The sequence below is a fragment of the Sphaerodactylus townsendi genome, linkage group LG01 (assembly GCF_021028975.2).
Source record: "Sphaerodactylus townsendi isolate TG3544 linkage group LG01, MPM_Stown_v2.3, whole genome shotgun sequence".
Lineage (NCBI taxonomy): Eukaryota > Metazoa > Chordata > Lepidosauria > Squamata > Sphaerodactylidae > Sphaerodactylus > Sphaerodactylus townsendi.
In genome coordinates, this window is record NC_059425.1 from 4,696,360 (window position 1) to 4,724,228 (window position 27,869).

At 49.9% G+C, this 27,869-nt stretch overlaps 1 protein-coding gene across 1 annotated transcript in view; it reads right to left on the minus strand.

Moving 5' to 3' along the window:
- LOC125439818 (SLAM family member 7-like) overlaps positions 1-26,223 on the minus strand; it is a 273,063-nt gene extending 246,840 nt beyond the window's left edge. The window contains exon 1 of the mRNA XM_048509083.1: positions 26,168-26,223. The gene's annotated coding sequence lies outside the window, so the exon portion shown is untranslated. The remainder of the gene's footprint in view (positions 1-26,167) is intronic.
- Between the last annotated feature and the right edge of the window lie 1,646 nt (positions 26,224-27,869).

Consider the following 27,869-nt stretch of genomic DNA (forward strand, 5'->3'; position numbering starts at 1 on the left):
CAGTTTGAGCTGTTGCAAATGTGTTTCATCGTGGCCTTTGAATCCTTTTATCCTCTATGTGCATTTTTATGTATGTGCGCAAGGACGCAGGTAAGGGGGGGTTCTCGGGTTCAAACCCCCCCCCCCCCATTCATGTCTGAAGTTCCGCCCACCCGTTTGTGGGATTTTAAAACATTTTTAGTGTTTTTCGGTTTTTGGCCTGCAGGGGGCGCATTGTTTAAGTTAGCAGCACCAAACTTTCAGTGATTGTTTGGGGGACTCTCCTGATGATACTACCCAGGTTGGGTGAGGTTTGGTTCAGGGGGTCCAAAGTTATGGACTCCCAAAGGGGGTGCCCCCATCCTCCATTGTTTCCAATGGGAGCTAATAGAAGATGGGGGCTACACCTTTGAGGGTCCATAACTTTGGACAACCTGAACCAAATTTCACCAAACCTGGGAGGTATCATCAGGAGAGTCTCTTACTGATACCACCCAGGCATTGTGAAGTTTGGTCCAGGGGGTCCAAAGCTATAGACTCCCAAAGGGGGTGCCCCATCCCCCATTGTTTCAAATGGGAGGGTAATAGGAGATGGGGCTACACCTTTGAGGGTCCATAACTTTGGACCCCCTGAACCAAACTTCACCAAACCTGGTTGGTATCATTAAGAGAGTCTCCTAAAGATAACCTAAAAGTTTGGTACTGCTAGCTTAACAATTGCACCCCTGACAGTAGGCACCCCCCAAATTTCCCAGATTCTCCTTTTAAATCCACCCCCTTCGACATGGATTTAAAGGGAGAATCTGAGGTCCTCAGTTTAGAAGAAGAAGAAGAAGAGTTTGGATTTATATCCCCCCTTTCTCTCCTGTAGGAGAATCAAAGGAGCTTACAATCTCCTTGACCTTCCCCCCTCACAACAAACACCCTGTGAGGTGGGTGGGGCTGAGAGAGCTCTGAAAAGCTGTGACTAGCCCAAGGTCACCCAGCTGGCATGTGTGGGAGTGCACAGGCTAATCTGAATTCCTCAGATAAGCCTCCACAGCTCAAGCGGCAGAGCAGGGAATCACACCCGGTTCCTCCACATAAGAATGCACCTGCTCTTAACCACTACGCCACATTGAAAGTGATGCTGTTTCAGGGTGGGGGATTATCCAACCCAAAACAGCATCACTTTCAATGTTGTTTAACTGGGGACCCCAGATTCTCCCTTGAAGGTGGATTTAAAAGGAGAATTTGGGCTCTCTAGTTTAAACACCATTGAAAGTGATGCTGTTTGGGGGTGGATTCCAGCATCACAGCGGCTGCCCGGGGCCCCCCCGAAAAACTCAGGTTTTGCACCGGGCTCCAATTTCCCTCTATGCCTCTGCCCAGAGGGGAGGGCAGAAGGAACTGCCAGCTGCCGGTTGGGAGCCCAGCTGATGGGGGGGCAGGGGAGGGAAGGGCAGGGGAGTCTGCCGTCCCTGGCTTTGGAGAGCTGCTTTTATAAGTGCTAGGCCAGGGGCTTGGGGAGGCGTAGCCATGCCCTAGGGGTGGGTGGGGGTGTGGCCCCACCCCCGAACCCCCCAATAAAAAATCTATACCTACGTCCCTGTATGTGCGTGATAAGGTTCCACATCCTTGAGCGACAACACAGCAGCCACAAGAATCCCGGTTGCCCCAGCTGGGTGCCAGCAGCAGAAGGTCCGATGGACGTTGGTCACAATGGAAGGAACTCAGCACGGAGGTCTCCTGTGGACTGGCATAGATTTCTCACTGGCCTTTTAGCCATGGGGGAGACACAGGGGAGGGAGGAGCACTTTTAACCCTTGTGCTCCTGGATGTTTTCACTCAGTGCAATGTGCCCCCCCCCCCACACACACACAGGGCTGCTATTAGTCATTTTAAGGTGTGTGTGTGGGGGGGGACAACACAGGCCTGCCTTTCACTCATCTTTCCTCTTTTGAAGCTCTAAATGTCAGGTCAAGGGTTCCACGCAATCAGGGCGTAACGAGGCAAACTGTAGCCCTGGGCAAAACCTGAGTTGTATGCCCCCACCCCCCCACCCCCGGCGGCCACCCCACCACGACCAAAAAATTTTTTTTTACACCAGGTCATTTCTAAATCATCACATTATAGAATATGCCCCAACTCACCAATCTGAGCACAGCAATGGGCCATGCCACACAGCAGAAATAAAAAATTTAGACAACATTCTCAAAATGCTTAAAAAAAATTTTTTACTGTGAAAATAACTTTAGAAAATACAACAACAATAACTTAGTCTTTGGAAATAAGTTCTGTGAGACAGAGGGTGCCAGTCTGAGGTGGTGGAAGATGCTCCCTTAGATGGGACCCCTTCCTTAGCTGGTGGTCAGATATCCTCTCGCACTGAGGATACCCCTCGGGGAGGTGGGGGGTTCCTTGTAGTGGGTGATTCGATCATTAGGAATATAGAGAGTTGGGTTTGTGAGAGGCGTGATGACTGCATGGTGACTTGCCTGCCTGGTGCGAAGGTTGCGGATGTCACGCTTCATCTAGATAGGCTGTTAGACAGTGCTGGGGTGGAGTCAGCAGTTGTGGTCCACGAAATGTGTTTTCCGAAATGCTACCTGTTCCACGCGCAGGGCTTGCTAGGCAAGTGGAGATACACGGTCTCAATGCGTGGATGAGAAGGTGGTGTAAGGCAGAGGGTTTCAGATTTGTCAGGAACTGGGGAACCTTTTGGGATAAGGCAGGCCTGTACAAAAGGGACGGGCTTCATCTTAACCAAAGAGGAACCAGGCTGCTGGCGCTCAACGTTAAAAAGGTGGCAGAACAGCTTTTAAACTGATCCCTGGGGGAAAGCCGACAGGAGCTGAGGTGACTTCGGTTCAGAATACAGTATCTATGGGGATGCAGACAGAGAGGGAGGTTTTTCTAAATCAACCACATATAAGCGAGGAGCATAGCAATGTGATAAGTGATAGTGTCTACAAAAGTCTAGAGGGCAAAACACATAAATCCCAGGTTAGGGACAGAGACAGAATATATAAGTGTCTCTATGCTAATAGTAGAAGCCTTCGACCTAAAATGGGGGAGCTGGAGTACAGAGTTTTGAAGGAGGACTTTGATATAGTGGGCATCACAGAGACATGGTGGAATGAGGAGAACCAGTGGGATGCTGTTATCCCAGGTTACAGGCTCTACAGGAAGGATAGGACAGGGCGTATTGGGGGTGGGGTGGCCCTCTACATCGAAGAGAGCATAGTGTCACATAGTGTCACATGCAGGGGGAGCTGATTCCTCTACAGAAGCACTGTGGATATCAATATCAGGGGTGAAGCATAGTTTAACATTAGGAATATATTATCGTCCCCCTGACCAAAGTGCACAAGAGGATTCTGAGATGGAAAAAGAAATTAGAGAGGCCAACAAAAGCAAAAATGTCGTGGTAATGGGCGATTTTAACTATCCCCATATAAACTGGAAAAATGCATGTTCAGGTCATAGTAAGGAGAGAACATTCCTGGATATGCTAAATGACTGTGGCTTAGAGCAGATGGTTGTGGAACCAACCAGGGGAGAGGTGATCCTAGATCTAATTCTATGTGGGACCCAGGACCTGGTGCGGGAAGTCAGTGTTGTTGAGCCGATAGGGAACAGCGACCACAATGCTGTCAGATTCAGTATCTCTGCATGCGAACAAGTGACAACTACTAATGTAGTTACATTCGCCTTCAGAAAGGGAAATTTCTCAAAGATGAGGGGGATAGTGCGCAGGAAGCTGAAAGGGAAAATCAAGAGAGTCAAAAATGTCCAAGATGCTTGGAGGTTATTTAAAAACACTGTCTTAAAAGCTCAGCTGGAATGTGTTCCGCAGGTTAGGAAAGGCAGCGCCCAGTCCAAAAGAAAGCCACCATGGTTAACAAGGGACGTTGAGGAAATTATTAGGAAAAAAAAGATGTCTTTTAGAAAATGGAAATCCAGTTTGGCTGATGAAGAATATGAGAGGGAACACAAATGGTGGCAAAAGAGAAGCAAGTTAGCTGTAAGGGAGGCAAAAAAGGATTATGAGGAACGCATGGCTGCGAACATCAAGACCAGTAACAAACAGTTCTTCAAGTATATCAAAAGCAGGAAGCCAGCTAGGGAAGCGGTAGGCCCATTAGATGACAAAGGAACAAAAGGTGTGCTAAAAGATGACAGGGAGATTGCAGAGAAGCTGAATGAATTCTTTGCATCTGTCTTCACCCAAGAGGAGATGAGGAACATTCCTGCACCTGAACCAAGCTTCTTAGGAGGTGAATCCGAGGAACTAGCGAAGATAGTGGTAGACAAGGAAGAAGTTCTGGCAGCCATTGATAAACTAAATGTTACCAAATCCCCTGGCCCAGATTGCATTCACCCAAGAGTTCTTAAAGAGCTCAAGCATGAAATTGCTGATGTTCTCACTTTAATATGCAACTTATCCCTGAAATCAGCCTCCATCCCTGAAGACTGGAAGATGGCCAATGTCACACCAATCTTTAAGAAAGGGTCTAGGGGGGCCCCAGGAAATTACAGGCCAGTCAGTTTGACATCTGTTCCTGGTAAATTAGTAGAATCTATCATTACAGATAAAATTATTAAACATGTAGAAAAGCAAGACCTGCTGAGGAAGAGTCAGCATGGCTTTTGCAGAGGCAAATCCTGTCTTACAAACTTACTAGAGTTCTTTGAGGGTGTAAACAGGCATGTGGATAAGGGGGAACCAGTGGACATTGTCTACTTGGATTTCCAAAAGGCTTTTGACAAAGTTCCTCACCAGAGACTGTTGAGAAAACTCAGCAATGAAGGAATAAGAGGGGAAGTCCTCCTATGGATTAAAAACTGGTTGAGGAACAGGAAACAAAGGGTGGGTATAAATGGGAAGTTCTCACAATGGAGAGATATAGGGAGTGGTGTCCTCCAAGGATCCGTTTTGGGACCAGTGCTCTTTAACCTATTCATAAATGACCTGGAAGTAGGGCTGGGTAGCGTGGTGGCCAAGTTTGCAGATGATACCAAATTATGAAGGGTGGTGAGAACCACAAAGGATTGCGAAGAGCTCCAAGCGGACCTTGATGAATTAGGTGAGTGGGCTAAGAAATGGCAAATGCAGTTCAATGTAGCAAAATGCAAAGTGATGCACATAGGGGCAAAAAATCCAAACTTCACATACACGCTACAGGGGTCAATGCTATCAGTCACAGACCAGGAAAGGGACTGGGGCGTCTTAGTTGATAGTTCCATGGGAATGTCAACTCAATACATGGCAGCTGTGAAAAAGGCAAACTCTATGCGGGGGATAATTGGGAAAGGAGTTGATAATAAAACTGCAAGGATTGTCATGCCCTTATATAAAGCCGTGGTGCGACCGCACTTGGAGTACTGTGTTCAGTTCTGGTCGCCACATCTCAAAAAGGATATTGAAGAGATAGAAAAAGTGCAGAGAAGGGCAACAAGGATGATTGAAGGATTGGAGCACCTTCCTTATGAGGAGAGGCTGCAGCGTTTGGGACTCTTTTTCTCTCTTTCTCACAATACTAGAACCAGGGGGCATTCATTGAAAATGCTGGGGGGAAGAATTAGGACTAATAAAAGGAAACTCTTCTTCACGCAACGTGTGATTGGTGTTTGGAATATGCTGCCACAGGAGGTGGTGATGGCCACTAACCTGGATAGCTTTAAAAAGGGTATGGACAGATTTATGGAGGAGAAGTCGATCTATGGCTACCAATCTTGATCCTCCTTGATCTGAGATTGCAAATGCCTTAGCAGACCAGGTGCTTGGGAGCAGAAGCAGCAGCAGCAGGCCATTGCTTTCACCTCCTGCATGTGAGCTCCCAAAGGCACCTGGTAGGCCACTGCGAGTAGCAGATGGACTAGATGGACTCTGGCGTGATCCAGCAGCCTAGTTCTTATGTTCTTAAGTTAGGAGAGAAACCAAAAGCTGTTTACAATTGTTCAATAATACCAACAAACAAACAATGGTGTGCGAAGTGAAGCAGTGACAAACAGGAAAACGCGCCACACACAGGCTCAGGCACAAATACATCAAAAGGATATTAATGACAAAGTCATTAGGCTCATTCACTATAACAACTATAGGCTCATTCACTAGATCTACCAGACCACGGCCACACAGCCAGGAAAACCCACAACAACCAGTTTCTCTGGGATACACCTCTGAAGATGCCAGCCACAGATGCAGGCGAAACGTTAGGAACAAGATCTACCAGACCACGGCCACACAGCCAGGAAAACCCACAACAACCAGTTTCTCTGGGATACACCTCTGAAGATGCCAGCCACAGATGCAGGCGAAACGTTAGGAACAAGATCTACCAGACCACGGCCACACAGCCAGGAAAACCCACAACAACCAGTTGAAGATGCCAGCCACAGATGCAGGCGAAACGTTAGGAACAAGATCTACCAGACCACGGCCACACAGCCAGGAAAACCCACAACAACCAGTTTCTCTGGGATACACCTCTGAAGATGCCAGCCACAGATGCAGGCGAAACGTTAGGAACAAGATCTACCAGACCACGGCCACACAGCCAGGAAAACCCACAACAACCAGTTTCTCTGGGATACACCTCTGAAGATGCCAGCCACAGATGCAGGCGAAACATTAGGAACAAGATCTACCAGACCCACTTGGCCTAAGACAGCCCAAAGGAAAACCCATATTTAAGCAAAGCCAAACCAGTTTCTCTGGGATACACCTCTGAAGATGCCAGCCACAGATGCGAAGGCGAAATGTTAGGAAACAAGATCTGACTAGACCTACGGCCACACAGCCAGGGAAAACCCATGCAACAACCAAGGTTTCTCTGGGATACACCTCTGAAGATGCCAGCCACATGATGCAGGGCGTAAAATGCTTAGGAAATACAAGATCTACCAGACTCACGGCCACACAGCCAGGGAAAACCCACATACAACCTAAGTTTCTCTGGGATACACCTCTGAAGACTGCCAGCCACAGATGCAGGCGAAATGCGTTAGGGAATGCACAAGATCTACCAAGACTAAGCACGGCCACTACAGCCAGGAAAAAAAACCCACAACAAACCAGTTTCTCTGGGATACATTCCTCTGAAGTATACCAGCCACAGATGCAGGCAAAATTGCGTTAGGAACAAGATCTACCAGACCACGGCCACACAGCCAGGAAAACCCACAACAACCAGTTTCTCTGGGATACACCTCTGAAGATGCCAGCCACAGATGGCAAGTAACAAGTTAGGAACAAGATCTACCTAGACCACGGCCACACAGCCAGGAAAACCTGACACAAACAACCAGTTTCTCTGGGATACACGCACTCTGAAGATGCCAGCCACAGATGTGAGCAGGGCGCAAAACGTTTAGGAACAATGTGGGTGATCTACCAGACCACAGCCACACAGCTTTGTAGGAAAACTTACGCACAACAACCAGTTTCTCTGGGATACACCTCTGGGGTGCATGCCAGCCACAGATGGTATAGGGCGTAAACATTAGGAACAAGATCTACCATGACCACGGGCCATGCACAGCCAGGAAAAACTCCATGAAATAAACCAGTTTCTCTGGGATACACTCCCCTCTGAAGATGCCAGCCACAGGATGTGCAGGCGAAATGTTAGGAACAAGATCTACCAGACCACGCTGCCACACAGCCAGGGAAAAACCCATTTTAAACAACTAGAAGTAGGGGAATGTTTTAGGTGAGGCCATCACCTTATGGAATACCCACTGCAAGGACAACAATTAAGGAGTGGGAATGACTCCATTACATTAACAGAAAACCCCAGGTACAAAAGTCCCTAAAATGAGATCCTGTTATTTTCCTCACCCAAACAGAAACCACTGGAAGTAAGAGCCTCTGTAAGTCCTCGGAGAAGCTTGGTGAGAAATCGCTTCTTAGCCTCCCACCATCCCTCCAGGACTCCCCAAAACACCCATCCAGGGCTCGAAGATGCTGGACTCCTAATCTGCCTATAGAACTCATACAGCGGCTCCTAGCACCCAGAACCTAAATTTGATGGGCTGCAAGGGCTCTGAACAATTCTTGAAGAAACAAAGCTGCCAGTGACATCCTTACCCACCCCTCGCCATTGGGTGCAAAGGCTTCTCCCTGGGTAAACGGCAAAATCCATGGCTCCTCCTGGGATACCTGGAGAAAGGGAAGTCTTGCCATGTAGCACAAGTCCCCACCCAACTAGGAGAGGGTGTGCAGGCCTCTCCTTCTGTGAAAATTAGGGACCAATGGGAAAAAACGGAATAGGCAAACATGCAAAGTTCTTAGGGGAGATGCTGCAAGGGAAGCTTCCCTTTATTAATTTTACGCCTTGCATTTATTTTAGAATGTTTTAATAACCTCCTTTCCCATTTTGGGCAGAACTCAAGGGGTCTTACAGTGTAAATAAAATGGATATTTTAAAAAATTGTCTTTGATTACAAAGTAAGCTTTTACCCAATGATTGTGTACCAAGGAAACATATTGGCATGATTCTGCAGTAACAATCTTGTGACAGGAATTCCTTTCGTTAAGTGCCTTTTGATCTGCTTTTGCACCTCAGCCATAGTTATGTTATATCTGTTTTAATAAATCAAATAAAAAATACATTGTTCCCCATATTTCATCATACAGCATTTTCTCTTTTTCACTAGTAAAACTCTTGCTTCTGGAAAGGGGATGAGATTTCTTGGCATCTCCTACTTCCTTGGTCCCTTCCTTTCAAGCAATGCACCTTGATCTTAAACAGATTGCTTCAGAAAAGTGCTGGATAAGAAAATTCGTATAAGCACTCCAAGCCACATGTACAGGGTTGTAGAGCCAGTGGGAATCTGAATGGAACCCAGAATCCTGGCGCAAGGATGATGGATCACTAAAACTCCAGAGGGTTGATGTCATTAATCACTTTCTTGGACTCATGGCAAGACAGAGTCTATCTGATAAAACAAAGCAGGAAGGGGAGGATCTCTCTCCAAAGAGGGTTAATGCTGTGCAATTTTTCAGGGAAACTTGCAGCAGCTAGTACTGCAGGTCACCTGGGAGGAATGCCTGCTCCCCTGTGATGTGTGCTGCCAACGACTAGCTTCGCTGCTTTTTTCCCTCCTCCTCCTTTTCGTCCCCATAGCAAATGCAAAGCCCGTTTTGCAGACAGAAGAGAGGGAAAGAGAAAAGGGGGGGGGATTTGCTTTGCATCCCAGAGGGAGAGGAGCAAACTTTAGCTGACGAAAGGTCCCTGGCTGCCTCTGACCCACTGAGTCTTGAAGCTAGTTACCTTGTCTCTTCCCTTTTTTTAATCGCTTCTCTCCAGATTCCAGGTGGCGTCTCTCCACTGCTGCTGCATTCTTCTTTTGGCTCCCCTTATTTACCCACGTGTTGCATGCAGCTCGCCTGGCCTTCTTGGCTCCAGGAGACCCTCTGTGTGTGTGTGAAGGGAAGGGGGGCCGAGAGAGCTGAGGAGTCGGACTACTGAGAGTCGACTGCTGGCCACTGGCCACCACCCCTCCTTTTTGTTTGGCACCTTCCACTTCCTTCACAGCCTGAACTCTGAAGAAGGTGCTACTGGCTGCAAGTCTGTTTGCCTGGCAGGGCAGGGATGCTGATGCCCCAGCGGCAGGTGAGGGGGGAAGGGGGAGGGGCCAGGCTAGCCCTTAGCAACCCCTTCTCGGCACTAACAAAAAATTAGTAACCACCTCTCGGGAGCCGGCTTCCGTCCCACCTCTGCACGTGGTTACATCCCTTACCTGCCCCCCACGTGACTAAACGGCCTCATGCCCTGGGCAGCCGCCCATCCTGCCCAACGGAGGTTAGGCTAGGAGGTTTGCCCTAGTTCTAGGGGTGGCTCGCCATTGTGGAGCAAGCCCTGCTGACCTCTTTGCCGCCCGCCTCTCCTTACAATTTGGTTTCCTGCCTTACCCGGCAAGCCGCCCAGCACCAGCAGCAGCAGCAGCACCAGCATCATAATGGCTGCACTCTTCAAGGGTGGTGCCTCTGGCTAGGTGGGAAGAGCCCGGAGCCCGGCCTTTCCAGGAAGAAGGGCGCGGCGTCTCCTCTCGAGCCTCTCTTCTCTTTCTGGCTTTTGGTGACTGTTTTGATGAGTATGACCAACCTTTGTTGCCAGCCAGGGCACCTGAACGGCTCTTTTTTGGGAGCTGGGCAGGGACTCATCCACCCCGTCTGATCGATGCCGAACTCAGCTAGGGAAATTGGAGCCCGGGGCAAAGTCTGAGTTTTCAAAAAAAAAAACAACCCTGTGCAGCCGCCCTCCCCCATCACAACCAAACAAAGTTTTTTTTCCATCTCAAAGCCACCATCACATTATAGAACACGCCCCAATTCACAAACCTGGGTAAAAGCCGGATCCAGTTGAATTAAGCGGATCATCATGAATTCATATGATTTTTGCGTTGGAATGAAATGAAACCACCATGAAACTGTAGAAATGTTTTAAGTCTACTGGCAGCACGAAAACAATCACACATCCCACACTCTGTGGCATGGCAGTGGCACAAAAACCTGCTTGAAAAACATGGATCCTCATGATTTCTCCACTTGATCACCCCAAAATCACCTGCCCATCATATCTCATACCAATAGACAGATGTCTGAACACAATAATTCTGCATCCCATGCTCCATGGCACCACAGTGGCACAAAAAGTGTGTTTAAAACACACGGATCCTCATGGATCCTCGTGATTTTTGAACTTGGTCACCCCAAAATCACCAGCCCATCACAGATGAAGCCCCTGGCCACATGTTTAAACACAACAATCATGCATCCCACGCTCCGTGGCATTGTAGTGGCTCAAAAACCTGCTTGAAAAACACAGATCCACATGATTTTTGTACTATGTCATCCCAAAATCACCGGCACATAAAAACTCCAGCCATTAGCCACATGTCTGAACACAACAATCATGCATCCCACACTCTGTGGCACTGCAGTGGAGCAAAAACCTGATTGGAATACATGGATCCTCATGGATTCTCATTATTTTTGCACTAAGGAACCCCAGAATCACCATCAAATCAAATCAAAGCCCAAGCCCTTAGCCACATGTCTGAACATAACAACCACGGGGCACGGGTGCAAAAACCTGCTTGGAAAATGTGGATCCTCATCCTCATGATTTTTGCACTAAGTTACACCAAAATCAGCAGCGCGTCACAGATGAAGCCCCTGGCCACATGTCATAGCACAACAATCACACATCCCACGCTCCATGGCACCGCAGTAGGGCAAAACCTGCTTGGAAAACATGGGTCCTCATCCTCATGATTTTTGCACTAAGTCATCCCAAAATCACTATCAAATCACAGCTTAGGGTGGGTAGTCTTTAGTTCAGTCTCTGGAACCAGCAGAGAGGAGTAGCAGTGGAGAAGAAGACTGGGCCAGGAAGAGCAGAGTGAGCCAGAGTCAGTCAGTCTTTAGTTCAGTCTCTGGAACCAGCAGAGAGGAGTAGCAGTGGAGAAGAAGACTGGGCCAGGAAGAGCAGAGTGAGCCAGAGTCAGTCAGTCTTTAGTTCAGTCTCTGGAACCAGCGGCATGCGCCTAACAGCACGCACAATTTTGTTGTGTGTGTGTGTGTGTTTTAATTAATAAGGACATTTCTTGAGCGATAGTAGGTACAGATAGCTCCAGGGGGCACTGACTAAAAGTTTAATATTTAAATATCTAAACAAAATCAGATATGAAGGCAGGAAGCCAGCAGGGGGATGGGGGCTTTCCAGTGTTTTGCACTGAGTGTCAAATGTATGACTATCTGCCTGTAAGGAATTCCATAGACGCAGAAATAAAAGGCTTTGGGAGTAAAAGTCCATTTATTAAGACATCTTAGAAAGCTCAAGTACACGCAGTGGCAGGAATGACACTTCCCGCCAGAAGCACAGGTTATAATATCAGTCACCCCATCCCCCCCTTCCCTGGCTTCCCCATGGGAACAGGAGGTGCATTTCATCTCCCGCGCCAAGATAAAGTCTCCGCCACGTGCGTAATCTTGGCTTCCATCGCCGGGCTGAATGGGAATTTGGCATACTTCTAAGGTTACTTCAACCATCAACACCATTGAATCGCTTTATGCACTTCTGCCTCCCCTAAAGAGACTCCTTCCCGGGTTTGTGCGGAAAAGCATGAGTTTGAAAGCCATAATAAGGGTCGGGGCTTCCATGTTTTCGGAATAAACCCATTTATTATACCCAGAGGAATATCCCACCCAAGAAATCTAAATATGATTATACCAAGCGTTTTGCGTATTAAAGCGAACGAGTCAGGATAAGGCGTCAATTTCGTAGTGTTTGTGGCCATCCAATAATAGTCGGTGGGGCCTCTCCGGTAGATGTCGTAGCGGTGCATCGTAAGCGGGAGACCTCCTTGAGTAGCTGGAATGGAGAGGAGCAGGATGCCGGATGTTACTAAGAGAGTTACTTAAGAGGCAACGCATCTAAGCGGGCATTGACATCATTGTCCCCTTTGAAGTAATCTGGAAAAGCTATCCCACAAAATCTCTGCTTGCCAAGTTTGGAATATCTATGCGATGTCTCTGAGATTTTTTTGTAGATAAAATACACCCAGGAGCCCTGCGCAGAGGGAAGTCCGAGCGGTGTTTATCCGCTTGCAGTTTCTTTGGAGTCCTTTGCTTGTTGTAAGGCGGTTCGTTGGACCGACTTCCATCCCTCGACTAGGGATAGAAATCCATTGTTGAAATTCTGGGGGGTCCCAAAGCAGCTACCCGGGTAGTTGTGGCAACGGCGGAAAAGAGCGACCAGCACACAATTCTCAAAGGGGGTTTTCTTTGTACTGACTATAGAACCGCTATTGCTATAGTAGCGTACTCCTTGCAAACGGGAAGGCCAAGCCCCGCATCTAAAATTGGTCTTGGTGGTAGTTGGTGTAACAACGTAAATACTGCCTCTAGGGTTCTGGTTCGTTCTCTCCGTCGCGCTCGTCAACTTTGAACGTGGTAGAAGTGGCGGTATGACGGCCCAGCGGCCCCCAACAACCCCACCAGCTTTCCAGAATTTTGAGAGATGAATTAGGGGCCTTGATCCAGGAGGCTCCCACCTTAACGGCGGAATGGAGGACGGTAAACATGTTGAATAAACAGGCCGTGCTAACTTAGGAGGCTGAGGAGGGATGGAAGCGGCATGGAATAAAATGGGTCATTTTGCTTAGAGGAATAAGTCTACCACTCACCCATAAAACCGTATTGCCATGGACTTTCGGGCAAATCTGTACGTCGAAATCTTATATGGATACGATGACTTCCCAAGGGTGAGGAGAAGCTACCAGGAGAGGTTGTCTTCAATAGTCCATGCAGGGCTTTCCCGGGATGGTTTTGGCTTCTGCACAAACCGAGCAGCCTTTAATGTATGCTCTCAATGTCTTTTAGAGCGCATTGCGCTGGGCTTGACCTTGTGAACTGCCGCCGTATGGGCTAAGTGCAGAGTTTTCAAAAAGCCAAAATGCTTCAGCTGAACGGGCATGGGGTGGCAGAAGCTTCAAGAACTCTGGCTTGCCCGGAGGGGGGAGGCCACGTGCCAGCATTCCCCTCCGCCCAAACCTCCCGTCTCCAAACGCGATAAATTGGGAGTCTCCTCTGAGCTTGCTGGAGGCTTTCCACGCAGCCCGGCCCGCCTCTTCCAATTCTCCGCAGGAAAAGAGAGACGAGACTGGGAACGGGAAGTGGAGGGAGAAGTGGACGTTTGAGATCGGGTGACAGCCAACCCCAACTGGGAGGGGTAAGAACAGTGCATTAGGAATGTCTCGTAAGGGCAGCCCCACCCCCCTCCCCGTGGTGGCGCGAGCCCAGCGGCCAAAGCCAGTTTGGTTGGTTTTCTCCAGGGAAAAAAAATGGACTGTAAAAGAGAAACGAGAAAAGAAATCGGCCCAACGAAGTTGTTTTGCGGACATCTTGAGGGGGGTGGAGGAGGCCGCACACTTGGTTTTTATGATCCGACCAAATCCTTGAAAGGGGTGCTTAGCCCCCCTCCAGCCGAGGGAAGTTTGGCGCCAGAAGTGGAGAGTGCTGCTTTGATTGGTCGTAGGCCCCCCTGTCTCCTTAAGCAGTCCAGCTGAGTTCCGCACTGTGAGAATTTTTTAGATGTACCAAGTAAGCATTACTGAACTTAGGTCTTACCATCTCTTTACTCTTTTCTGTGCCATGGCTGGCCCTAGTGCTTTATCCGAGAATAGCGGCCTACGGAAACTACAAACGGGAGATCCGGGGCCAAAGTGCCTTTAGGATAGGTCTCGGTGGTGATCGCAGATTTAAATAGTTGAAAGGGCTGTCTGATACTTCTCAGACCAAAAAAGGGTATTCCCGGCCTAAGCGGATAAAGTGGATCTCGTTACCCTTAGCGTGCGTGAAAGAGGTCTTCGTGAGAGGGAGAGTCCGTCTGGCAAATCGAAAAAAAAAACTGAGAAATCTAGCGTCCAAGAAACGGATACTGGGAGTTCCTTTAAGTGCGATTGGTGTAAAGTGGTGCTTTATTGGGAGGACTGGCTCTAACCTTTGGCAGGTGTGATCCACTGTTATTCTCGGGCGGTAGATCCAAACCTAAATAGGTCAATGATAAGTCCGATGAAAGTTGCATTTGGAGAGTTTCGCAAGCAGAGAGTTGTTTCATGCTGCCTTCATCACCTCTCGGCAACCAATATTTCTATGCTTCCTCTCTAAGTAGTCTATAGTAGATTAAAATCACATCTAAGTGATAGTGCTAAGCAACCACTCCCCTGTACAGTAACTAAGTGGAGGAACTCGCTGATAAGGGCTTTGAAAGCTCCTGGGGCCCTAGAATTTAACCGTGGGTGTACGGCATTATTAAATATCTAAACTGGTCCAAACTTTGTAAAGCAACGCAGTCAGGGTGGTGTCTGTATCCTTCAGCAATTTTGACTCCAGTAAGCTTCTCTCAAGTCCAATTTAGTAAAAAAAATGCGCTCTTGGCTTAGTGCATCTAAAAGGTCCTTGATCAAAGGTATGGATACGGCTGGATAGGGAGACCGTACGAGACCTTCGTAATCTGTGCAAAGCCAGGAAGATCATCTTTCTTTTGGATAAACAAAACGGGAGCAGCGTGTGTGTGTTTGGTGGCGTTCCGGCCGTGATGAACTCACAGCGTGCTAGGTTCTTGCATCTAAGAAGGTACTGGTTCCTTCCTCCTCACTGGGACTCATGCGCGTAGGATTCTACCCCGTAGTTGTGCTTCTGGCTGCATGGGATGCTAAATTTACAGCCAGTGTCTCTGTGCGGTGGCAACTGATCGTGATTCCTGTTCCTGAAAAACTCCTGGGCTAGATCCTGATATGCAGGTGGGATGCCAATAGGATCCGGAGCAACTACCGAGGAAGCCAGAGAGGGGTGTGTGTCAGGAGGCGCCAGGTTTTCTTCCCAGTTCCATGTGTTCACGGCATGGAGGGCTGCTGGGGTGAACTCTAGGATCCTTTCCTTCCCAATGAATTCCTGGTTCGCGTAATAATAACCAATCTGGCGTACCTAAATTCATGGAGTATTTTAGCTACCATGCCAAAATGAAACGAATTTTCCTACCGGGTCGGGCGCAACGGAGGAGGAACCGGCCGTGTTTTATACTGGGCACGGACTCTGCTGCTTCCCGAGGGGGCCGCCACCCATCGGGGTGAATGGGCCAGCCGCAGCCAGGGGAATCTTTCGGTCTAAACTGAAAGCCCCTCTGCTACCTGGGGCCGCATTGGCGAAGCAGTGGGAGTAGCCTGAATCCACAAGCGGCCGAGTGTATTATCGGCGAGTGCGGTAAGCCGAAGCGGCTAGCTGTGGAAATGCCAGCCAGTAATGGGAGCTGCATTGCTCAATTTTTTTTGCAATTGCTGCGCCAGGAGTCGGGCCTAAGGTCCATGGGGGCCGAAGAAAGATAAACAGCTCGCTTCCCCCTCCTCTGGGTCAGCCTTCGGCCACCGCTTTAGACGAGCTTGCGGGAGGTGGTTCTGATCTATGTGGCCGCATTTTGCCGATGGATTTATGCTGGAGCGGTTGGTTTTTGCTTCTTGGGACAGTTGGCGGTTAGATGACCTGGCCCTTTGCAGTAAAGATACAACCCAAGCCGGCCACGGCGCCTTTAGAGGTAGTTCTTGGTGTAGGATGCTGGGTTTGACGGTGGACATGGCAGGTATTTTAGGGCGTGGGCGGCCTCCTTGATTTGCCGATTCCAAACGAGATCGCCACCTGAGACCCTAACTGGATCCAATCTGCAATGGTACGGCGTGCACCGTAATCGTCATCATTTTATCAGGAAGTTTGCTGTCCACAGCATCCGAGAAGTATCTCAGATTTTACGCTGCTCAGGCTACTCTTGTGGAAGTCGAGCAGTTTGCGCCGCACGGCACCACGGATAACCCCAGGAAACGGGAGCAAGGTTGCCTTGCTGGATGATACCTTTGATGAAAGCGGATGGTTTCCATTCCCAGCTCTTGATCTTTGAAAGCGCGCTACTTTCCAAAGCTTGGAGGAATGGGCGGCACCTGTAATGGTGATTCCTCATCCTGCAACTTAAATCAGCCACGAACTAGGTCGGGCTGGCTGCCCCATCCAGGACTGAGCCAGCGTCCCAGATTTTTTCGCTAGCTCAGACCTGTATAGATCATCATAAGGCTTCCCCCCCGGCATTGACAAAGTTGCAGGATGAAGTAGGGAAAGCCGAAGCTGGGTCCCATCAAAACGGGCTGGTATCGGGGGGCCAGGTAGCCCTGCCCGCTGGACGAAGCCCCCTGGCGCTCTGCTGAGTAGGCTGGTTGCGCTTGGCTGGAGCAGGTTGGGCAGGCATTGCTGTACAGGGGCTCGGGAAACCGGAATCGGGGGCGCTGGCATTGCCGCTGGCTTTGGGGTGGCAGGACGGATATTTGGTCTCTGGCACCGCGCATGATCGGGTAATAAGTATAGGCCCCAACTTGGGGCCCCTTGGTTTGCTTTTCGCCTCCTTAGTTCCCTCTCTAACGCAGCCAGCTCCCTCCTCTCGCGAGTCAATGCATCTTGGTGCCAGATAAAAAAAGCGCAGCTTTTTCCCGCTCTAATCCTAAATCCAGGTCTGGCCCCATGAGCATTTCCAGTGAGTTCACTTTATGCATGCGTGATTTTGAATCATTATAGCTGCTGCCGTTGTAAATCCAGTCTGGATTGGTTCCAGGACTCTATCAGCGGACTGATAGGATCTCTGGGGTATATTGTCATGGATGCGTGTTTTGCAATGGGTCCAACTCGAGCTTGACTTCTTTGCGTTGCTGGGTTCCCGGGTCCCTCTGCAGGTGGCTTCGAGGCCTTGCTGCATCTCAGCCCCGCTCCTCCTCCTATAGCCAGCCTCCCATGGCTCCATGCTACTTTGGCATCTCGAAGTCAGCTTCCCACTTCCCCATCCCAGCCCTCTCCCCGCTGGGAGAGGGAACTGGGTCCGGCCAGGCCGTGCAGATCTTCCCTCAGTCCTCTTACCATCAGGCTGAGCGCCCCTCGGAGACACCTCGGCCAGAGGCCGCCAGAGGCCACCGGGTGGCCCCCCCCGAGGCACCTCAGGTGCGGTCGCCTGACCGGGATGGGGGAACTGGATTGGGAAGCTGCACGGATACCCCTCCCAAATCCCAGGTTGAGGTCCCGGTAGTCCTTTGGACGCATTCCCCAGTAAGCAGCCACGGTGGACCTTTGGGAGCACTTCACTCAGGCAACAATTAGTCCAGGAATCCTCGCCCAATGGATTCCTGGGCTGCCATGATGAAAGGTGGTCGGCCTGGCCTCCTCCATGATACAGGTTGTGATCTGAGGTTTGTAAATCCACACGGTGAACGGGTAGAGATCCGACATTCTGTACAGGCGCTCGGGATTCATGGATGGTGCTCCCAACGACACCTGGAAGGCGAAGTCCTCGCATCAAGCCGCTGCCTCGTCCCTTGCCTCCAACGCAGTGATAAGGAAGACTCGTGCTGATAATGTGAGGACGGGAAGGAGCCACCATGCGAGGCTCCGCTTCCTGCTGCCGGTTTCTCTAGGATCCAGGAAGGAAAGGTCGGAGCCCTCTTTGGGGGCTACTCGTGACCTTTCCAGAGTAATATATTCAACCTCTCGATCGTAAGACAAGAGGTCAGTCCACTGCACAAGAATATAGGATGAATTCAGGGATTCCTGCCAAAGCAAATGTAAGGAATTCCATAGACGCAGGAAATAAAAGCCGTATACTTTGGGGAGAAAAGTCCATTTATTAAGACATCTTAGGAAAGCTCAAGTACACGCAGTGGCAGGGAATGACACTTCCCGCCTAGGAAGCACACAGGTTGATAATGATCAGTCACCCCTATCCCCTTCCTGCTTCCCATGGGAAACAGAGGCTTCATCTCCCCGCTAAGCAAAGATAAGCAAGTCTCCGCCGATGCATCTGGCCCATCACGCCTCGGTCAGCTTCTCTCGTGGAATGCAATCCTGCTGCTTACTTGGCACCATCACACACCACATTGAATCCTTTTACACCCTCGCCACTAGGACAGAAGTCGTGGGTGCCTCGGGCTACAATGAGGCCGCCTGGCACTCAAGGAACGCGGTATGCTCTCTTGAAGCCAAGGTGGCAGACCTGGAGAAGCTGAAAGAGGTAGAGAGGGTGACAGATGAGGCTTTCAGGGACTCCAACAGCTCTGATCCCAGACCTTCCCAAGGTGAGCATCCTTTCAGGATAATTTCATGGAGAATGAAGGTCTTGGGGACGAAGGGTGCTGAAGTCTGAGGATATGGAAGATGCTCCCTTAGATGGGACTCCTTCCTTAGCCGCTGGTGGTATTTTCAGGATATCTCGTGACAAGAGACTGTAGGATACCCCTCAGGGATAAGGTGGGGGGCTCCTCAGAGTGGGTGATCTCAATTGGACATTAGGAATATAGAGAGCTGGGCTCATAGTGGGAGAGACGCGGATGACCGCATGGATGACTATGGCCTGCCCTGGTGCGAAGGTTAGCCGCGGATGTCAAGCACTCTCATCTAGATATAGGCTTTTGTGACTGTGCTAGGGTGGAGCCAGCAGTTGTGGTCCACATTGGCAAATCTGGCAACAACATTCGGGAAATGGTGTTAGCCAGGAGGTTATGGAAGCTAAATTTAGGTTGCTAGGCAACAGGTTGGAAGTCCTGCAGGACCCCCAAAGTGGCATTCTCAGAAAATGCTGCTACCTCGCTCCACGCCAAGAGGGCGCAGCTAGAAGTGCTGGAGATGGTGTGGTCTCAAATGCATGGATGAGAAGGTGGTGTAAGGCAGAGGGTTCTTGGGATTTGTCAGGAACTGGGGAACCTTTTGGGACAAGGCAGGCCTGTACAAAAGGGACGGGCAATTTCCATCTTTAACCTTCAAATTGGAACTAGGTTGCTGGCTACCAACATTGGAAAAAAGGTGGCAGAAACAGCTTTTAAACTGAGCCCTGGGGGGAAAGAAGTGCTTGGACAGGAGCTGAGGTGACTTCAGTCTCGAAGGCCACAGCATCTATGGGGATGCAGACAGAGAGGGAGGTTTTTCTAAATCAACCACATACAAGCAAGGAACATGGCACGTGCATGTGACAAGGGATAGTGTCTACAAAAGACTTGGAGGGTAAAGCACATTACAATCCTGGTGTTGGTGTTAAGGACAAAAGACAGGGAGTATACAGGTGTCCTCCTATGCTAATAGTAGAAGCCTTCCTTCACCTAAAATGGGGGAGAGCTTGGAGGCTACAGAGTTTCTGGTAGAAGGAGGACTCTTGATATAGTGGGCATTACAGAGACATGGTGGACTTGAGGAGGAACCCAGTGGGATGCTGTTATCCCAGGTTACAGGGCTCCTCCCATACAGGAAGGATAGGACAGGGCTTATTGGGGGTGGGGTGGCCCTCTACATTGAAGAGATATATAGTGTCACTAATAAAATAGATAACAATGCAGTGGGGAGCTGGATTCCTCTACAGAAGCACCTGTGGATACTCAAATAATTGTGGGTGAAGCATAGTTTAACATTAGGAATTATATTTATCGCGACTCTGACCAAAAGTGCACAAGAGGGATTCTGAGATGGAAAAAGAAATTAGAGAGAGGCCAATAAAAACAAAAATGTCGGTAATGGGGCTACATTTTGAATCTATCCCCATATAAACTGGAAAAAAATGCATGTTCAGGTCATAGTAAGGAGAGAGCATTCCTGGATATGCTAAATGACTGTGGCTTAGAGCAGATGGTTGTGGAAACCAACCAGGGGAGAGGTGGATCCTAGGATCTAATTCCCATGTGGGACCCAGGACCCTGGTGCAGGAAGTCAAAGTGTTGTTGGAGCCGAGCAGGATCAGCCCACTTTCACAATGCCTGTCAGATCTTAGTGATCTCTGCATTACACAAGTGACAAATCCGTTACTAATGTAGGTTACATCTCGCCTTCAGAAAGCGTGGGTGGTAGAAAATTCTCAAAGATGAGGGGATAAAGGAAGCTGAAAAAAGGGAAAACTCAAGAGAGTCAAACCGAAACTGTCCAGGATGCTTGGAGGTTATTTAAAAACACAGTAATAAAAAGCTCAGCTCGGAATGTAAGGTTCTCAAGAGGCTAGGAAAGGCAGCACCCAGTCCAAAGAGAAAGCAACAATGGTTCCCCCCTCCCCCGCTTCTCCCTATAACATCCGGAGTATAGACCTACTAATTCCCTTCTTCCCCCCCTTTCCTTCTAGGGATTGATTAGAGAGACGCCATCCATCGATATATTTGATACCGTCAGAACGCTCGCCTCTTTAATGGGGCTGGGTTTTAATATATAGAGCTATTCCTAATGATTTTATAGTTTGATATTATTGATTTTATTGTGCTCTATTGTCTGTTGTTCGCCGCCCTGAGCCCTCCGGGGGAGGGCGGCTTATAAATATAATTAATAATAATAATAATAATAATAATAATAATAATAATAATAATAATAATAATAATAATAATAATAATAATAATAATAATAATAAACAAGAGAGGTTGAGGAAATTATCAGAAAAAAGAAAATATCTTTTAGAAAATGGAAGTCCAGTTTGACTGATGAAGAATATGAGAGGGAACACAAATGGTGGCAAAAGAGAAACAAGTTAGCTGTAAGGGAGGCAAAAAAAGGATTATGAGGAACGCATGGCTGCGAACATCAAGACCAGCAACAAACAGTTCTTCAAGTACATCAAGAGCAGGAAGCCAGCAAGGGAAGCGGTAGGCCCGTTAGATGACAAAGGAGCAAAGGGTGTGCTAAAAGATGACAGGGAGATTGCAGAGAAGCTTCGAAATCGAATTCTTCTTTTTTGCATCTGTCTTCACTCCAAGAGGAGGTGGAGGAAAAAATTCTCTACAATTCCTGAACCCCAGCTTCTAGGAGGCGAATCCGGAGGAATCTAGCAAAGATAGTGGTGGTAGACAAGGGAAGAAGTTCTTGGCAGTTTTCATTGATAAAATCTAAATGCTACTTCAAATCCCCTGGCTCCAGGATTGCATTCATCCAAGAGCGCCCTTCTTAAAAAACAAACCCAAGCATGAAATTGCTGATGTTCTCACTTCACTTTAATGCCATGCAACTTATCCCTGAAATCAGGCTCCCATCCCTGAAGACTGAAAGATGGCCAATGTCCAAGCACCCAATCTTTACAGAAAGGATCTAGGGGACCCGGAAATTACAGGCCAGTCAGTCTTGAGCATCTATTCCTGGTAAATTAGTAGTAGAATCTATCATTACAGATAAAATTATTAAACATGGTGGTGAAGCAAGACCTGCTGAGAAAGAGTCAGCATGGCTTTTGCAGAGGCAAATCCTGTATTACAAACTTACTGGGGAGTTCCTTTGAGGGCGTAAACAGGCATGTGGATAAGGGGAAACTAGTGGACATTGTCTTACTTGGATTTCCAAAAGGTTTTTGACAAAGTTCCTCACTCAGAGACTCACCGTTGAGAAAAAACTCCAGCAATACGCCGAAGGAATAAGAGGGAAGTCCTCCCATGGATTAAAAAACTGGTTGAGAAAGCAGCGCTTAGCAAAGAGTGGGGTGTAAATGGGAAATTTCGGCCCACAATGGAGAGATGTAAGGAGTGGTGTCCCCTGCTGATCCGGCTGGGGACCAAAGCGCGCCTTTAACCTATCTGGCATAAATGACCTGGAAGTAGGGGTGAAGCGGTAGCTGGTGGCTAAGCTTTGCAGATGATACGCAACCATTATGTAGGGTGGTGAGAACCGCAAAGCTGACTTTTAAGAGCTCTGGCAAGCCGCACTTTGATAAATTCAGGTGAGTGGGCTAAGAAATGGCAAATGCAGTCTCAATGTAGCAAAATGTAAAGTATGGATGGCTCCTGGCAAAAAATCCAAACTCTCATATACACGCTACAGGGGTCAATGCCATCAGTCACAAGAGACCAGGAAAGGGATCTGGGGCGCCTTAGCTGATAGTTCGCATGGGAATGTCAACTCAATGTGGCATGGCAGCCGCCAGAAAAAGGCAAACTCTATGCTGCCGGGACATTTAGGCAAAGGAGTTGGATAATAAAACTGGCAAAGATTGTCATGCCCTTATATAAAGCAGTGGCGGCGAATCTCGCGACTTGGTGTACTCGTGTTCAGTTCTGATCGCCAATAACCTGCAAAAAAATGATATTGAAGAGATAGGGTGAAAAGTGAAGAAGGGCAAAACGAGGGGATGATTGAGGGACTGGAGCACCTTCCTTATGAGGAGAAGCTGCAGCATTTGGGACTCTTTAGTTTGGAGAGGAGACGTCTGAGGGGGGATATGATTGAAGTCTATAAAATTATGCATGGGGTAGAAAATGTGGACAGAGAGACATTTTTCTCTCTTTCTCACAATAACTAGGAAATCCAGGGGCAATTCCATTGAAAAATGCTGGGGAAGAATTCAGGACTAGAAGCAAAAAGGAAAGCCACTTCCTTCAAACTTAACGTGTGATTGGTGTTTGGAATATGCTGCCACAGGAGGTGGTGATGGCCACTAACCTGGATAGCTTTAAAAGGGGCTTGGACAGATTTATGGAGAAGTCGATTTATGGCTACCAATCTTGATCCTCTTTGATCTGAGATTGCAAATACCTTAACAGTCCAGGTGCTCGGGAGCAACAGCTGCAGAAGGCCATTGCTTTCACCTCCTGCATGGGAGCTCCCAAAGGCACCTGGTGGGCCACTGCGAGTAGCAGAGAGCTGGACTAGATGGACTCTGGTCTGATCCAGCAGGCTAGTTCTTATGTTCTTATGTTCTTAACCCTGAAGTCTGGATTATTGGAGAGACCGCAGGGCATGACCCCTTCCTTCTGGGTTCCCGTTGCCTTACAAGAATAGCCAAAACAGAAGCACCATTTCCATCCCCCTTCAAATGAAGCCATGGGATAAGGAGCGCTCTTCAATACTTCCCTCCACTCCTGCCTTTTTAAACTTCACCCTGGGCTGGCCCGGGGCACCAGCTACTCTCGACTGGCTTCTTTTACTTAAAACATTTGTTCCAGCACAATCCTACACGGGGGGAGGGGGCAGACAGATGAGCTGAGGGAGCATAATGACCGTAACTCTATCTCAGAGTTACGCCAGTGTAAGGGCCCACTAGGCGGATGCTGGCCCCGGTGTTGATGTGCCACTCTGGGGCAGTCCCATGGCATAGGCCTGCTGGAGCAATTGGGGCACGGGGCTCTGCACCAGCATCATTGTGGGGCCTGGCCAGGGACTGGGGGGCCTCGCTAGAATTGGCTGGCTCTCTAGGGCCTTTCAGCCTGGAAAGGGGCCCCAAGTGGCTCAGTCAAAGGCCCCCACCAGTGGGAATTATGCCTGTGAGGCCCCAAGCAACTGACTAAGGCAGGAGTCAGCAACCCGTGGCTCCAGAGCCACATGCGGCTCTTTTGTCCTTGTACTACGGCTCCCTCGTCTGGCACCTGGGAAGTTGGGGAAAGGACGCCGGAGGGAGGGAGGGAGGGGCAGGGAAGGAGGGGCGCTCGCCGCATCCCAAGTGCAACCTGCAATTGTTGGTGTTGCCACCGCTGTCTATTCCACCTGCTTGAGCAGGATAGACAGCAGTGGCGACACCAACAACGGCAAGTTGCACTTGGGATGCGGCGAGAGCGCCTCCTTCCCCGCCCCCTCCTTCCTTCCCCTGGCATCCTTTCCCCTTCTTCCCTCACCTGGCGCCTGCTGTCACCTACCCGGCTGGGGGCGTCCTCCATAAGTGCAGCTGCTCCGGCAACTTACTCTGTCCGTCAGCTTGCATGGCTGGCTTTCAGGCTGAAGGCGGGGCTTGGGGAGGACAGGAGAGGGCAGGAGAGGGCGGGGCTTGGGGAGGCAGGGCCACACCCCCATGGCTCTTTGGGTGTTAAAGGTTGCCGACCCCTGGACTACGGGGACAGCCAGCCACCTCTCTCCCTGCAAAGACCGAGACCCCTCCTTTCCCCCAAACCTGCAACCCCCCAGCCGGGCTGCCTCACAACTCATGAGACACAGCACAGGGCGTTGGGATTTAGCAAGTGTCTGTCACAACTCAGTCATAAAAGGGTTAACTGTTTGTATGTAAACAGGTTGCTGAAGTCACTGTTCATGACCTGATCTATTGATTAGCGATTGGTCAACCAGATAGCCTTTGCTTACATGTGAGTGAGCACATACATCTGAAGTTATAAAGTTAACTCTTTGTTTGAGCAGACACGACACCACCACCAACCATGCGCCCGAGACCACAGGTAGGTACCGGGATGTTACCAAACATAGGCCCCTTCCGCACTTGCAGGACAATGCACTTTCAATCCACTTTCACAATTGTTTGCAAGTGGATATTGCTATTCTGCACCGTAAAATTCAGCTGCAAAGTGCATTGAAAGTGGATTGAAAGTGCATTATTCTGCATGTGCAGAAGGGACCATACAGTAACACAGATGAAGAGAAGAGCAGTTTAGATTTACCCCCTCCCCCCTTTTCTCTCCTTTAAGGAGACTCCAGGTGACTTACAAGCTCCTTTCTCTTCCTCTCCCCACAACATCTTGGGAGGTAGGCGAGGCTGATAGAGCTCAGACTAGCCAAAGGTCACCCCAGCTGGGCGTGTGTTATCTCTGCGACTCAGCCAAGGTGTACCACAGAAAGAGCAATCGGTAGGAGGGCGGGCCAGAAGCTCCACAAGCCTTTCCAGGGCATGTAATGAGGGCAAAAATGAAGCCCCTGGGCAAAACCTCAAGGTTAGGATACCCCCTCCATGGGCTGGCCACCCCACTCATGACCTCAAAAAAAAATTTTTTGCACCAGGACATTGGTGCCTGCAGGGCGTTTATAGACATGTCAGCACCAAAATTTCAGCGTATCATCAGGAGACTGTCCTTATGCTACTACCAGGTTTGGTGAGGTTTGGTTCAGGGAGTCCAAAGTTATGGACTCCCAAAGGGGGTGCCCCATCCCCCATTGTTTCCAATTGGAGCTAATAGGAGATGGGGCTACAGTTTTGAGGGTCCATAACTTTGCCCCCCCCTGGACCAAACTGCACCAAACATGGGGGGTGCCATCATGACAGTGTCCAGATGATACCCTGAAATTTTGGTGCTGATACGTCCAAAAATGCACCCCCTGCAGGAACATCCCAGAAATTTGTCCAGGAATCTTTGTCCTGCATTGAGTTTTCTTGTATTGCTGTTAAATAATGGGGTTGCAGGCTGTAAAGGGGGGGGGGGGCACATTTCCTTGAAGGCACAGTCTCAAAAAACTTTCCTATGGTCTCATCAGGAGACTGCCCTAATGATACCCCCCCCAGGTTTGGTGCAGTTTGGTCCAGGGGGGCCAAAGTTATGGACCCTCAAAACTATAGCCCCCATCTCCTATTAGCTCCTTATACTGGAAACAATACTGGGATGGGGCACTCCCCTTCTGGGGAGTCCATAATCTTTGGACTCCCTCTTGGAACCAAACTCTCACACCTAGACTCTGGGGGGGTCCCGCAAAATGAGGACAAGTATTCTGTGATGCATATGCTGGAAATTTTGTTGTCAAATTTCCTAGCCTAAAAACTTCCTATCCTTCCTGTCCCCGCCACCATCTCTATTCCCGGACTCGTTCCCGGACTCGTTCTATTCCCGGACTCGGCCGCCGGCTCGTTCCTCTGACTGCCCTTCGCTCGGGCACCTCCCTCGCCCCCTTCCCGCCTGCCCGCCACCACCACCACCCGCGACGGTCTCCCGCCCTGGCCCTCGGCCCCTCTCTTACCCGCCAGCAGCGTTTGCAGCACGACAGGACGCCCGGGACGGCCATGGCTGGCACAGCGCTCCCGAACACTGTAGCGGCCCACAAGCCACACCTCGAGGCGCGCGCCGTGGGCGCTCCGCTTGAGCATCGGGAGCGCGCCGGACGGGGGGGGGGGGCGGGGAGCTGTGGCGATGGACAGGGCGGCCCGTGCGGGCAGGCGAGGCGGCCTTCCTGGGGGTCGCGCACCCAACTCCTTGCCAGGACCGGGGCTCCTTCGCGGCTGAGATCTGACCGGACGCTGCCCAGGCCGGGCCAGAGGGGGGCTGCTTTGGGGGTTTGCCTCTGTGTTGCCCCCGCGCTTCTACGGCCGGCCGCCCCGTCCAAGGACTGACCAGAACCGACCCTTTGCAGCTGCACATCCAGTTCAAAGGCCCCTTGCAGCCCTCCCCACCCCCCCCCCCGCCCATATCGCCCTATCTTCTTCATGGGGGCTGTCCTCCGGAAGGGGGCTGGGGGCGAGGGGCTTTTCCTCCCCCTTCAGGGGTTTCCAGGGGTGGGCCGGTCCAGGCACTTTCTGGAGACATTCCTGGGAGGGGGGTGCTCCAGAGCTAGGAGCCACCCAAGCCCCCTGTTCTGGCAGTGCTAGCTGTGGGGCGGGGGCTTCTCCGCCGGCACCTGAGCTGTGCCAGCTGGCACCTCAGCCGTTTTCCCATCCTGGGCCCCTCCCTGCCAGCAGCTGTAAGCAGGGCAGCCCCTTCACTCCTAGCAGGTGTCAGGCCTGGCCCTTTCCCACTCTGTGACGGGCTGATGCCCCCCAGGTAAGAGAACAGGCTTTTCAAAGGAGCCAACGGGCACACCCTTCGCAAAGAGAAGAAGAGTTTGGATTTATATCTCACCTTTCTCTCTTGTAAGGAGACTCAAAGGGCTTACAATTTCCTTCCCCCCCCCATAACAAACACCCTGTGAGGTGGGTGGGGCTGAGAGAGTTCTGAGAGAACTGTGACTGGTCTAAGATTACCCAGCAGGAATGTAGAAGTGCGGAAACATATCTGCTGCATCAGATAAGCCTCTGCCATTCAGCTGGAGGAGTGGGGGAATCAAACCCGGTTCTCCAGATTAGAATCCCCCTGCTCTTAACCACGGCACCATGCTGGCTCTCTTACCAAAGAACAGTGAGGAGTAATCCGGTCTAGGTGAGCTCAAAGTCTGTCTGTCTGTCTGTCTGTCTGTCTGTCTGGGTCTGAGGCCCCTCCTCCAGCCCAGGAGCCTGTTGCCAACCATGGCCAGCCTGAGAGTTCAAAAGCAGGGCAGGATGGCCACACTCCCACCCCCACACACACTGTTTCTATCATACATAGAGGTATACTGTCTCTAAACATGGAGGTTCCACCAAATGTAGTTAGTAGCACTTGATGGATCTGTCCCCATGCAGACCTGGCTAATGTGCTGGGCGGGGGGAGGGGGGGCAATTCCAGTTTCCATTTGAGGTCAGGTTTACTCCCTCACCCAGGAAGGACCCCCTGCGCCCACTGGTTTCTCAGGACTTCGCAAGAGCCTGTTGAACAGAGCCCCCTGGTTCTGGAAGGATGCCCACCTTGCTGGGCTGGTGTTCTACTGGATGGTATCTGAAAGAAGGTGTGGATGTTCTAAGGCCTTTCCCTGCAAATCAGTCTAGATGTTACTTAAAGCATCCCACACCTTTCAACCTACACTGACCTTGGAG